The 11,386-nt window shown below is 45.5% G+C and overlaps 1 protein-coding gene across 2 annotated transcripts in view; it reads left to right on the top strand.

The window, feature by feature from the left end:
* The first annotated feature begins 2,971 nt into the window (after positions 1-2,971).
* The window catches only part of SEMA3B (semaphorin 3B), a 108,575-nt gene continuing 100,160 nt past the window's right edge, over positions 2,972-11,386 (top strand). The window contains exon 1 of one of the 2 annotated variants that reach the window (XM_042451882.1): positions 2,972-3,153. The gene's annotated coding sequence lies outside the window, so the exon portion shown is untranslated. Of the gene's footprint in view, positions 3,244-11,386 lie in introns of both variants that reach the window. The other variant, XM_042451884.1, reaches the window with a different exon arrangement.

Raw genomic sequence — 11,386 nt, 5'->3', positions numbered from 1 at the left:
AAGGCAGATGGACTGGAGGGAGGGGTTGGCTTAATGGATGGTTAATCATCTTCCAGGGAGGCCAGTTGGAGCTAGCCTGCCTCTCTAGTAGGATAATACATATAAAATACATAACAATACAGGAAATGATTATGCATTTATTAGATTTGTATCCTTTAACTGAGATCCAAAGTGCCTTCCAACACACACACACACACACACACACACACACACACACACAGAGAGAGAGAGAGAGAGAGAGAGAGAGATAGAGAGTATCAGCAGTGTAGTGGTTTTAGTGTTGGACTAGGACTCTAAGAGACCAAGGGTTGAACTCCCACTCATTATGCAAACCCATTGGTGTCCTTGGGCAAGTCACACTCTCTCAGCCTAGAGGAAGGCTATGGCAAACAACCTCTGAATAAATCTTGCCAAGAAAAGCTCAAGATTAGGATAGTCATGACTTGGAAGTCACCCGAAAGCACACAACAAAACTGTAAAACATCCATAAAATAAATTCCACATTGAAAACAGAAATTAATCTGGGCATCATATTAAAATACATTTAGCTAGAATAGTTTAAAATTCTTCAGTAATAATAATAAATAAAATATAAACATTAAGAAATCCATCAATCCTATTTAAAAACATTCTCTGTATCAGGCAAGCACTGGCCAAAGCCTGACAAAATAGCAAGGTCGTTGTTTGCTGGGAGAGGGACAACAAGCAGAGGTCTAGTTTAGGCTCCCTCCAAAGTGAATTCCATAATTTGGGAGCTGCCATTGAGAAGGCCCTCTCCCAGGTTCTCTCCAAACAGATCTTGGAAGCTGGTGGCACAAAAGGGAGAAGAGCATCAGGAGAAGCTCAGCATTTCTTAGATAATCTGGGCTTCTTTTCTCCACAATGCAAGCAACAAGGCAAACCTTCCTCTGATTTACAATACCAGACACACACTTAGACAAAATATTTAATTCCCATAGTCACGACAACTCTGTATCTCTCTTCAAAGGCTCTGTGTTCACAAGGGTAATGTGGAACAAGGGCAATGTGGGATCTTCTGGAAAAAAATTTTCCCATGTGCCTGTGTGTGTCACGTCGAAAAGAGATATCTATTGCCAGCATGAAAGGTAGACCTTTCTCTGGGATCAGAAAGCTGGATTAGACAGGCCTTAGGTTAGACCCAGCAGGCTCTTATTCTCCCCATGTCTTGTTCTGGGTCTCTTACTCTATGGCTGCATCGGTACTGCAGAAATCATGCAGTTTGACACTACTTTAACTGCCATGGCTCAAGGCTAAGGAATTCTGAGATTTGTAGTTTGTTGTGTCTGACAGAGAAGGGGCTACTGACTCAATGAAGGTATGCCAAGGGACCTTGCAGCACCTTTGAGACTAACTGAAAGAGAGAAGTCAGGAGCAGAGGAACTAGGCTCATGTCTAGAAAGACTACCAACTTCTATCCTTTGAGAAAACATATCCAGGGGTAGCTGTGTTGGCTGACATCTTGACCAGATACATAAGACTAATACTGTCAACTCTTTCTTTCTTTCTTTCTTTCTTTCTTTCTTTCTTCCCTTCTTTCTTTCTCCTATATGATTTTTAACACCTTTGCCTGATGAAGAAGCCAGCAGTGCTTTGAAAGCTCGCCATAGGTATAATGCGCATATTGGTTGGCCCAATAAAGATATAGCAGTGTTTTGTGGATTTGGGGACGATGCCATACTTTTCAGTCATATCAGTTAGTCTCAAAGGTGCTGCAAGGTCCCTTGGCATCCTGATTCTCCAGATGAACACAGCCGATGGACTTTATCACATGGGGAAAATCGGGTGTTTAAACATTGATTATCCTGTGAAAATGGTGTAATTGTGATTAATATTTTCACACAACGTTGCGATTAAACTGCCAATATCCTGGGTCTAAAGAGGCAATAAACTGCAACAAATCATTCACAAGGAAATCCTGTCAATGATTTGTTGCTGTTTATTGCCTGTTTATTCCCAGGATAATGGCTCTTTAATTGTGATCTGTATGAAAATGTTATTTGCGATTGCGCCATTTTCACAGGATAATGGATGTTTAAATCCCCATGTGATCAAGCCCTGTGTCTTTGAATGGCTCTTTACATTTGTGTCTGTGTGTGTGTCTATAAATATATACTAGGAACAGAAAGGGGACCCAAAGGTGAATGCTTGTGTCCCTTCTGCAGGACAGCAGGGGGAACAGGTGTCCTAACTGCAAAGGAGGACAAGGCACCACAAAATGGAGGACATTCGAGGAAAAATGGAGGACAGGGACCAAGAAAAGCTCCAAACACTCCTAGAAATTGAAATTCACGCTCAGAATGGAGGACATTTCGGACTTCCTCCCGGGCAGAAGGTTGAAATGTCATTCTTACATTTCTGTCGGTGCCTCAAGCTTTTATGTGGCCACGTCCTCCCCTTTTCTTCCCCGTCCTCCATTCTGGGCATCGCTCACAAGCATGAAGGCATATTTCTATAGTAGGAGAGTTTTTGGTTTTAGATTTCATTGGGTCCAGTGTCCTCCCTGTTTCCTTCCCCGTCCTCCCTTTTGAGGCTGAGGACTCTGAAGAAGGGGACCCTCTCTTTCTAGGAGTGTCGGGAGCTTTGATCGGGTCCTGTCCTCCCTCGTCCTCCCTTTTGAGCCTGACTAAGGAGCAGGACTCTCTATTTCTAGGAGTGTCTTTAGATTCTCTCGGCTGCTGTCCTCCATCCTCCTGCCCGGCGTCCTCCATTTGGGCATGATGCCTGAGAAGAAGCTTGAGTGTCGTCTATTCCCGGGGCTTTCCTTGGGCCAGGGCCTCCTCCTCCTCCCTCTCCCTCCCGGGCAAGGACCCAGGGCTGGGCGCTGCTGGCTGGGGCCCCTGCTGCCGCCTCTCCCTCCTCCTCCTCCTGCTCCCTTCCTCCGCTGCTGCCCTTCTCCTCTGCGGGGACCAGGCGGCAGCAGCAGCAGCAGCAGCAGGCCCTCCTCCTCCTCCTCCTCCTCCTCCTTTGGAGCCAGTGATGAGAGAGCGAGAGAGGGGCCAGCCCTTCTGCCTAGTAGTCCAAGCAACCAGCAGCACAAGCAGCAGCAGCAGCAGCAGAAGCCGCAGCAGCCGCGGGGCTCTGGGCTTGCTGGGACCCCTGGGCCCCCCGAGAGGAGAAGAAGCTGGGAGGCAGGTGGGTGCGCCTCCTCCATCCCAGCCTCTCGGCCCCAGGAGGAAGGTCCACGACGCCCTCCCCTTTGGAGCAGCACCTGAGAAGCCCTGGGTGACTTTGGAGGGGTGCCTTTTCCTCTTTGGTCCCGTTTCCCCTGGAAGCCCCTCCGTTTGAGGGTGCCTTGTCCTCCTTGGCTCTGCTCAGCCCCCTTTGCCAGTCCAAGTCTCCTGGCCCACTGGCAGCTGGGGAGGTTCGGCCTGGAGGAGAGAAGGTTAGGGGCTGAGATGATAGCCCTGTTTCAATATTTGAAGGGGTGTCATATTGAGGAGGGAGCAAGCTTGTTTTCTGCTGTTCCAGAGACTAGGACCCGGAACAATGGATGCAAGCTCCAGGAAAAGAGATTCCAGGTCAACATTCGGAGGAACTTCTATCCTGACAGTAAGGGCTGTTGGACAGTGGAGTGGAGACTTCTTCCTTGGAGGTGTTTAAACAGAGCTAGATGGCCATCTGTCAGGCGTGCTTTGATTGCATGGCAGAATGGGGTTGGATTGGGTGGCCCTTGGGGTCTCTTCCAGCTCTAGGATTCTATGAAATTAGGGAATGGTTATTGGCTGTTGCCCATTAGTTATCAGTAGTGAGACTTTGTGTGTGTGTTGTGTGCCTTGAACTCGACCCTAAGGCAAAAGCATTGTGGAGCTTCCATGTCCAGCTTTGTTCAGATGTGTCTTTGCCTTTCCCTGAGGCTGAGAGAGTGTGACTTGCCCAGGGTTACTGGTATCCTTGGTAAAGATACGGGTGGTGGAGTGGTTTGAGTGTCAGACTACAACTCTGGAGACCAGGGTTCGATCCCCAGCTCGGCCATGACAGCCACCTAGGCAGGTCACACTCTCTCAGCTTCAGGGGCAAGCAAGGGCAAACCTCCTCTGAACAAACCTTGCCAAGAAAACCCCATGGTCGCCGTAAGCTGAGAAGGACCTGAAGGCACACAAGAGCAGTGGCCTTCCACAAGGAAAGAGGAGAGAAAGGCAAGGAAGAAAGTTAGAAAGCAGAGGGGAGGCCAGGGCTGTGGGTGAGGTGGGCTTCCAACTCTGGCCTCAGGACTGCCCTTTCTTGACTGAGGAGACTTGGGCACATGGTCTCTTCATGGGAGAGCCAGGGGGCTCTCAGGGAGAGAAGGGAACCTTTCAGCCCCCCCCCCCCCCCAAGTCAATACCCATGCCCTCTGAAACACTGGTTTGCTACAGTAACCGTCTTGTTTTGGCATGGCTTCTTCTCTTGACATGTGCCCTTAATTCACCTCCAAAATCTCCCCTCAGGATGTGGATAGAGCCACCCGGTCTGTTCCCCACCCTCCATGGAAAGGATAGGATGGAGGGGGAAAGTGTGCCATAAAGAGGCTCCTTATCACTCTCAGTAACCCTGAGAATCCATCCAGAGGAATTTCCTCAAGGTGCCCACCTGGCACAGGTAGATTACTTGTGAGAGAGCAACATTCAAAACTGGGAAAGAGTTTAAGGGCCCTCGGCCTTCAGCCCTCTCCTCCCCAACAAACAAAGTGGCCTTCATCCCCAAACACAGAAAGTCCCAACCTCTATCACTTTAAGGTGTCGAGGAATTGGGACAGGAATTTTGTTGTTGCTGTTGTGTGCCTCCAAGTCATTTTTGACTTACGGCGACCCTAAGGCACGCCTATCATCGGGCTTTCTTGGCAGGTACCTTCAGAGGGGGTTTGCTAGTGCCATTCCCTGAGGCTGAGAGTGTGCGACTTGCCCTAGGTGTTTATCACACAGGAGGGATCCCATGCAGAAACAGGATTTAAAACAGGATTTAAAACCCCAACCCCGCTAAGAAGACGCACAAAAGTGAAGTTGATTTTCAGATACACCAGGTTAACGCAACATTAAACCAGCTAGAAAGTCAACAAAATGCGATTCTTTTTACTTTCGAGATTTTTCCAGAAGTAAAAATAATAGCATTTTGTCAACCTTCTAGCCGGGTTAATGTTGCTTTAATGCACCTTAACAATGACGTCGTCTGAAAATCAATTCCGCTTCTACATGTCTTTTCTACTTTCTGTCTGGGTTAATGTTGGGTTAACCCGGACGTCATCTGATAATAAATCTGCTTTTGCAGGGTTTTTTTCACTTTAAATCCCATTTTTGCACAGGATCCCTCCCGTGTGATAAACTCGCCAGTAGGTTTTTAATATTTGAGCTGGGAATCGAACCCTGATCTCCAGAGACATAGTCCAACACTCAAACCACTACACCATGATGGCATTCCAGGGATTAAGAGGAGCACCCATACTCTGAAAAGGAAACAAAACCTTCTTGACCTTTGAGGAGGAAAAGCAAAACTAGGGAATGAGGACTAGACAGAGTGAAGGGCAGGCAGAGTGAAGGAGCCACCACAGGCAACAGATAGCCTGGTGTCATGAAATTATGTTTTGTTTTACTTTGTTGTTGATGTATTTGTTTTGCCAGAGAAGGAAAGTGACACTTGTGGGATTTGTTGCCTCATGGGCCAAAATAACCATTCAGGTACTGTTTAGGTGGGTTGTGTCTTGATGGGATGAGTACCTTTTCCTGTTCTACCCAAGGCAACAAAATGGGTTGGGACAGGACTGCTAGAAAGCCAGATATCAGTGTCTTATTGCCTGATGAGTTAGACACTTGGATTCTGTGGGTTTGCCTGGTTTGAGAAGCCCAAGTTACATGTCTGTTGATGTAGGACTCCCAAAGGAGTGAATGGCCTTCATGTTGTAGGGGTGATGGTAGGAAGAGGAGCAGGTGATGTCCCTCCCACCATTGGCTTTCCTTACTTGAAGGAAGAGGTGGAAACAGCAATGCTCCATCTCCTGCATGCAGGCTCTGCGACTCTAACCGGGCCTTCCTTTCAGAGAAGTCTTTTTTAGAAGTATTTGACTGGGTATTCCCCAAGTCAGCAGTTCTCCTGGCAAAGCCACTGGAGCCACAGCCTTAGTGGAAAGAGGCCAGGCCTGTGTGGGACAGGAGCATTATTATTTTGGGATGGGGGTTTGAAGAACTTCTGCTTCTCGTCTCTCTTTGTGTGAGCTCTCTCTGTAATTTTCTCTGTCGCTGCATAGAGTGGGACTGGGGTTTAACATTCCCCACACCACGGGATCTGAAACTAAGTATTAAAGCAGCCCTCCTATTTTGTAGCTTTCATTTTGGGAAAACACGGAGTCTAAGGAGTGATTTTGAAGGCCACACAATCCATGTAGAGAATCCAGAGCTAGAGCATCTCTTAACAGATGACTTTCTGGTCCCTCCTTGCTTCTAGGGAAGGAGAGCCCATCAACTCTCTAGTAAATGATTTGTTTCAAAGCTTGGTAATTGGGACTTTCTCTTGACTAAAATTCCCAGTCCCCCAGAGGGTTGAATTAGCTGGATCCTGGGAGTTGTAGTCCAAAATGTAACTCTGGTTCCTTTGTCAAACTGTTCATCTTGTTTTTCCTGATGTTCAAGTGAGATTTTGTCTCTTTATATTTAGTCCTGTGCTCTGGGGCAGCTGAGAACAAGTCTCACCCTGTTCTTTCAGATATTTGAAGAGTGCTATCATATCTCCTTCCAGTCTTTTCTTCACCAGGCTAAATATGTACAACCAGTTTCCACTGGACTTGTTTTCCATGTTCTTGACCACCTTTGTTGGGCTTCCTTCCGGCTTGTCTGCGTCCTTTTTAAAGTGCAGTAACAAAGCACACTATACCAGATGTGGACTAATTCAGTTCAATAAATAAATAATGTAAAATAAAATAGACTTCTTACTTATAATGATCAGAAAATTAGGGTTCTGTTACTGTGGTCTGAAATTGCATTAGTCTTTTTTGCAGCTTCCTCATACCACTGACTCACATTCATCTTGTGATTTGCTACAATCCTGAGTACTCCTGCAATGTCCTCCAGACCATTCTATACATGTGAATTTGATTATTTATATATTGCCCACTTTATAATTAAACTATCTTTGTTGAATTTCATTTTATTGGCTTTGGACAACTTTTCCATTCTACCAAGGTTGTTTTGAATTTTATTCCTGTCATCTTTGGTGTTATTATCTTTGTGCTAGTTTGACCTTATTATCCTAGCAATTGATTAAAATGTCCAAGGGGCTTAGATGTGGGACCTGAGCTTGGGAAAAGTTACTTTTTTAGATCACAACTCACCAGAATCCCTCAACCAGCATGATCCCTGAGAGTTTTGGTCCCTAAAATATAACTTTTCCAGGCTGTGCCAAGGACATAACCTAGAAGCAACTGATTCAAGATCTTCTGTCAGTTGTGATGAGGAAACTGTGACGATCATTCTTTGATATGGTTTTATATTAGCTATGAATCTTCCTGGTTGTATTATCATCTAGTTCACATTTAACCATTTTCCAACAAAATATCAGGGAACTTTGTTGATGATGCAAGTGACTTAATAAAGTTTTTGTGGGTTTTTCGGGCTATGTCCATGTTCTAGCAGAGTTCTTTTCTGACATTTCACCAGCACTGTGGCTGGCATCTTCAGAGAATGAAGATCTCTCTGAAGATGCCAGCCACAGATGCTGGCAAAACGTCAAAAGAAACTTCGGCTAGAACATGCCCACATAGCCGCGAAAAACCCACAAAAACAGGATGCCGGCCATGAAAGCCTTTGACGAACTCAATAAAGATTTAGATGAAGATTTTGAATACGGCATTTTTTCAGACAGCAAAAGGTAACCTGAAAAAGTAAGGAGGGACTCTGGCTATTCAAAGGGAAGACATTTGCCTGATGGGAAAAAACCACACAGTTTAACACACATTGCATCTGAGCAGGGGTATATTTTCTTCCCCGCCTGAAAATGTAAGTAGACCTACAGAGTTGGAAGTTTTGCATTTCCATAATTAAAAATGTCAATAAGGTAGTATAGCTCAGAGTTGTGCTTTACATGATAATATAGATGTTGGCTTCAGGATTTTCTGAGTTGTTCTATCAAAGCTTTGCATAAAGCATGGGAAGAGGAGAGTATTTTTAAAAAACATATCTACTGTGCATAAACAGTACATAAGCTCCATAAAGTCCATCCTTACAACATGAAAACCTATGTTCTAAAACTAACCACATCAATTATGAAATCAAGAAAAAAATAATACTGTAGGTGAAACATTTTCTGTATGATTTCAGAACAAAGAGACACTGTGTACCATGTGTGTTTGGTAGCCATGTTACCTATATACACCGTATGACATTTTAAGTTGTTTAAAATGCTTGTTAATGGTTAGTGCAGCATAATGGTTTGGACTAGGACTCTGGGAGATCAGGTTCAAATGCTGCTCAGCCATGGAAACCCATAATGTGACCTTGGGCAAATTACACTTTCTCAGTTAACAGGAAGGCAAGGATAAAACTTTTCTGGATAAACCTTGCTGAGAAAACTCTAGTATAGGGTCTCCATAAGTTGGAGCTGAAGCAATAACAACTCTTGTTGCATCAATATCTTTATGATTTAAATCACCCTAGCCCAGCCTGGTGCTCTCCTGCTGCTCTCCTGCTGCTCTTCAGTCATTGTGGCCTGAGGAAAATGTTGAGGATCTACTCAGTAGTTAACACCAGTGAGCACAATATAGCTGAACATGGCTTTAGCATGGTTGCATCAGGATTTTCTTTTACATGAGCAACCTCCAGCAACATGCCTAATATGGGTATGTTATCTGGGGGCACAGATTTTACTTCATAATGCAAAACACTGCATGAGAGAAGCTGTGCTTAAGATGCATATTTTGTATGAATTCAAGTTTTACTGGAGGCAACCTCTCTTTTTTTTACTCTGCTCTGTCCCCTTTTCCCTCCTGGAAAGAGGATGAAGGGCTAGACAGTTTAGAATACTGCTTTAGCAGCTGACTCTTGTTTTGCTTGTCACCTACTTCATGTACAGTACAGTAATAAACTTTTACAGTCTTCAAGCCATTTTGCTGGAATCACTTTCCTTCACTGGCACTATTATAGCTTTGAACCTCTTGCAAATTAAATGAACAGTGTGTTCTTTGCAAAATAAATTGGAGAGAAAATGACACTGTCCCCATATTGGCAATGCGGGTCTGAAAAGGAGCACCACGTCATCAAGAAATGCACGCACTACCATCTGGAACAGGTTGCTTTTTCAGCAGGCAGGGAACACATGCAAGGCAGTACCCACTGCCATAGCTTTGGAATGGTTATTAATTATGGGATCAGCATAAGCACAGCCATTTATGAAATGTTGAATTTTTCAGGAGTTTTACTTAAAATGTCCCCAGTGTTCTCAACCCCAGAAAAGCTGCAGGAAACTGCAAGGAAAAGCATAATGTAATTTGGCCTGATGGCTGGACTTGCCTTTGGAAAAAAGTTGGTTATGGGATTAAACAGATGGCTCTGTTGTCTTTTTTAACAACACTGTTATGAAAATAGAGAGGTGGTTATAGACTCCAAAAAGCAGAAAGGTGTCAACTGCAATAAAAATTCTTCCTATATCACCTAAATCTCCCAGCCAAAATCTTGAAAGTGTGAAGAAACTTGGATACTCCTAGAATAGGCAGAACAATTGATTCTGAGAATATATTTATTGCTTGGAAGCAGTGATGAATAAATCACTCCTGAATCTCAAAAGCCCTTTCCCTAATTCTCATGTAGTCTGTTGTGCCTCTAGAGGGCAGTGATGGATATTAGAAACATAACTGTAGCAGCTCTTTATTTGTGGCATGATTATAACCAAGGTGAATGGATAAGCTAGAGAAAGGAATTATTGTCCCTAACTGCCCTCAAGTCAGCCTTGACCCATGGCGATCCTGTGGATGAGACATCTCCAAGACCCCCTGTCCTCCACTGCTTTGCTCAGGTCTTGCATGCTCAGGCCTGTGGCCTCTATTGATTGAGTCTATTCATCTGGTATGAAATCTCCCTATTTGCTTACTGCCCTCCACCTTTCCTAGCATAATTGTCTTTCCCATTTATTCATGACTTCTCATGATGTGGTCAAATTACTGGGCCCAACCTAGTCATCTTGGCTTCCAGGGAGAGTTCAGGCTTGATCTGATCATTTGTCTTTTTGGCCATCCACAGTATCCTCAGTACTCTTCTTCAGTACCATATCTCAAATGACTTGATTTTCTTTCTGTCCGGTTTTTTTTTGTTTTTTTTTACTGTCCAGCTCTCACACCCATACCTTGTGATGGGGAATACAATGGCTTGAATCAGGGAATTACAGAGTTGGAAGAGACCCCAAGGGCCATCCAGTCTAACCCCCTGCCATGCAGGAATAAGCATTCAAAACACTCCCAGCAGATGGCCATCCAGCCTCTGTTTAAAAACCAAAGAAGGCATTTCCACCACACTCTGAGGCAGCAACTTTCAATGTTGTATAGCTCTGTCAAGAAGTTCTTCCTAATGTTGAGGTGGAATCTCTTTTACTGTAGAACAATCCTCACTTTGGTGTTCTGAGAGAGATCGTTACATTTTAGGATCTTGTACATTTCTTTCATAACTGCCCTTCCCAATCCTAGCCTTCTTCTAATTTCTTGACTGTGGTCACCTTTCCAATCATATTTTATCCAAAGAATGAGACCTCTTTGACTATTTCAATTTCCTCATTATCTAGGATGAATTCCTATCCCTGTTAGAGTTACATTAAAAGATAACTTAGGCCCGTTACAGACGGGCTTAAAAGTACCCGTGGAGCGCGTACTAGGGTTAAGACAGGGCAGTGCTTCTGCACTGCCCTAACCCTAGTGCGCGCTGTGCGCGCACAAAATGGCAGCAGCCGTTCCACACGGCCGCCGCCATCGATACGTCACGGCCGCGCCGCCTCCAAACGAAGCGGCGCGGTTGTGATGTATTGGGGTTGCGGCAGGGCGCCTAGGGCGCCCTTTCTGCAACCCCGGAAGGATCTCCGTTTCGGAGCTCTTTCCTGGTTTGGTCCGCTGGGCGCAGCCTTCAGACGGCTGCGCCCAGCGGACCAAAGGAGAAAGGGGCCAAACGGCCCCTTTCTCCTTCTCCCTGCCTCCGCGGGGTGTCCTTGGGGCTTGAAGCCCCAAGGACACCCCTTTCCAGGCTGCGGAGAAGGGGCCTTTTGCCGCTTCCCCGCACCCCGGAAAGCGGCGGATCGAGGCCTCAGTGGCTGCCGCTCTGGGCGCTGAGGCCCCGATCCGGCGGGGAAAGGTGCGCCTACAGGCCGCCCCAAAGGGTCGGTCTGTAACGCGCCATAGTAAAAGACAATGCCTGTATAAGAAGCT

This window comes from Sceloporus undulatus, chromosome 2, assembly GCF_019175285.1.
Source record: "Sceloporus undulatus isolate JIND9_A2432 ecotype Alabama chromosome 2, SceUnd_v1.1, whole genome shotgun sequence".
Taxonomy (NCBI): Eukaryota; Metazoa; Chordata; class Lepidosauria; order Squamata; family Phrynosomatidae; genus Sceloporus; species Sceloporus undulatus.
This window is presented reverse-complemented; position numbering and strand designations above follow the sequence as displayed.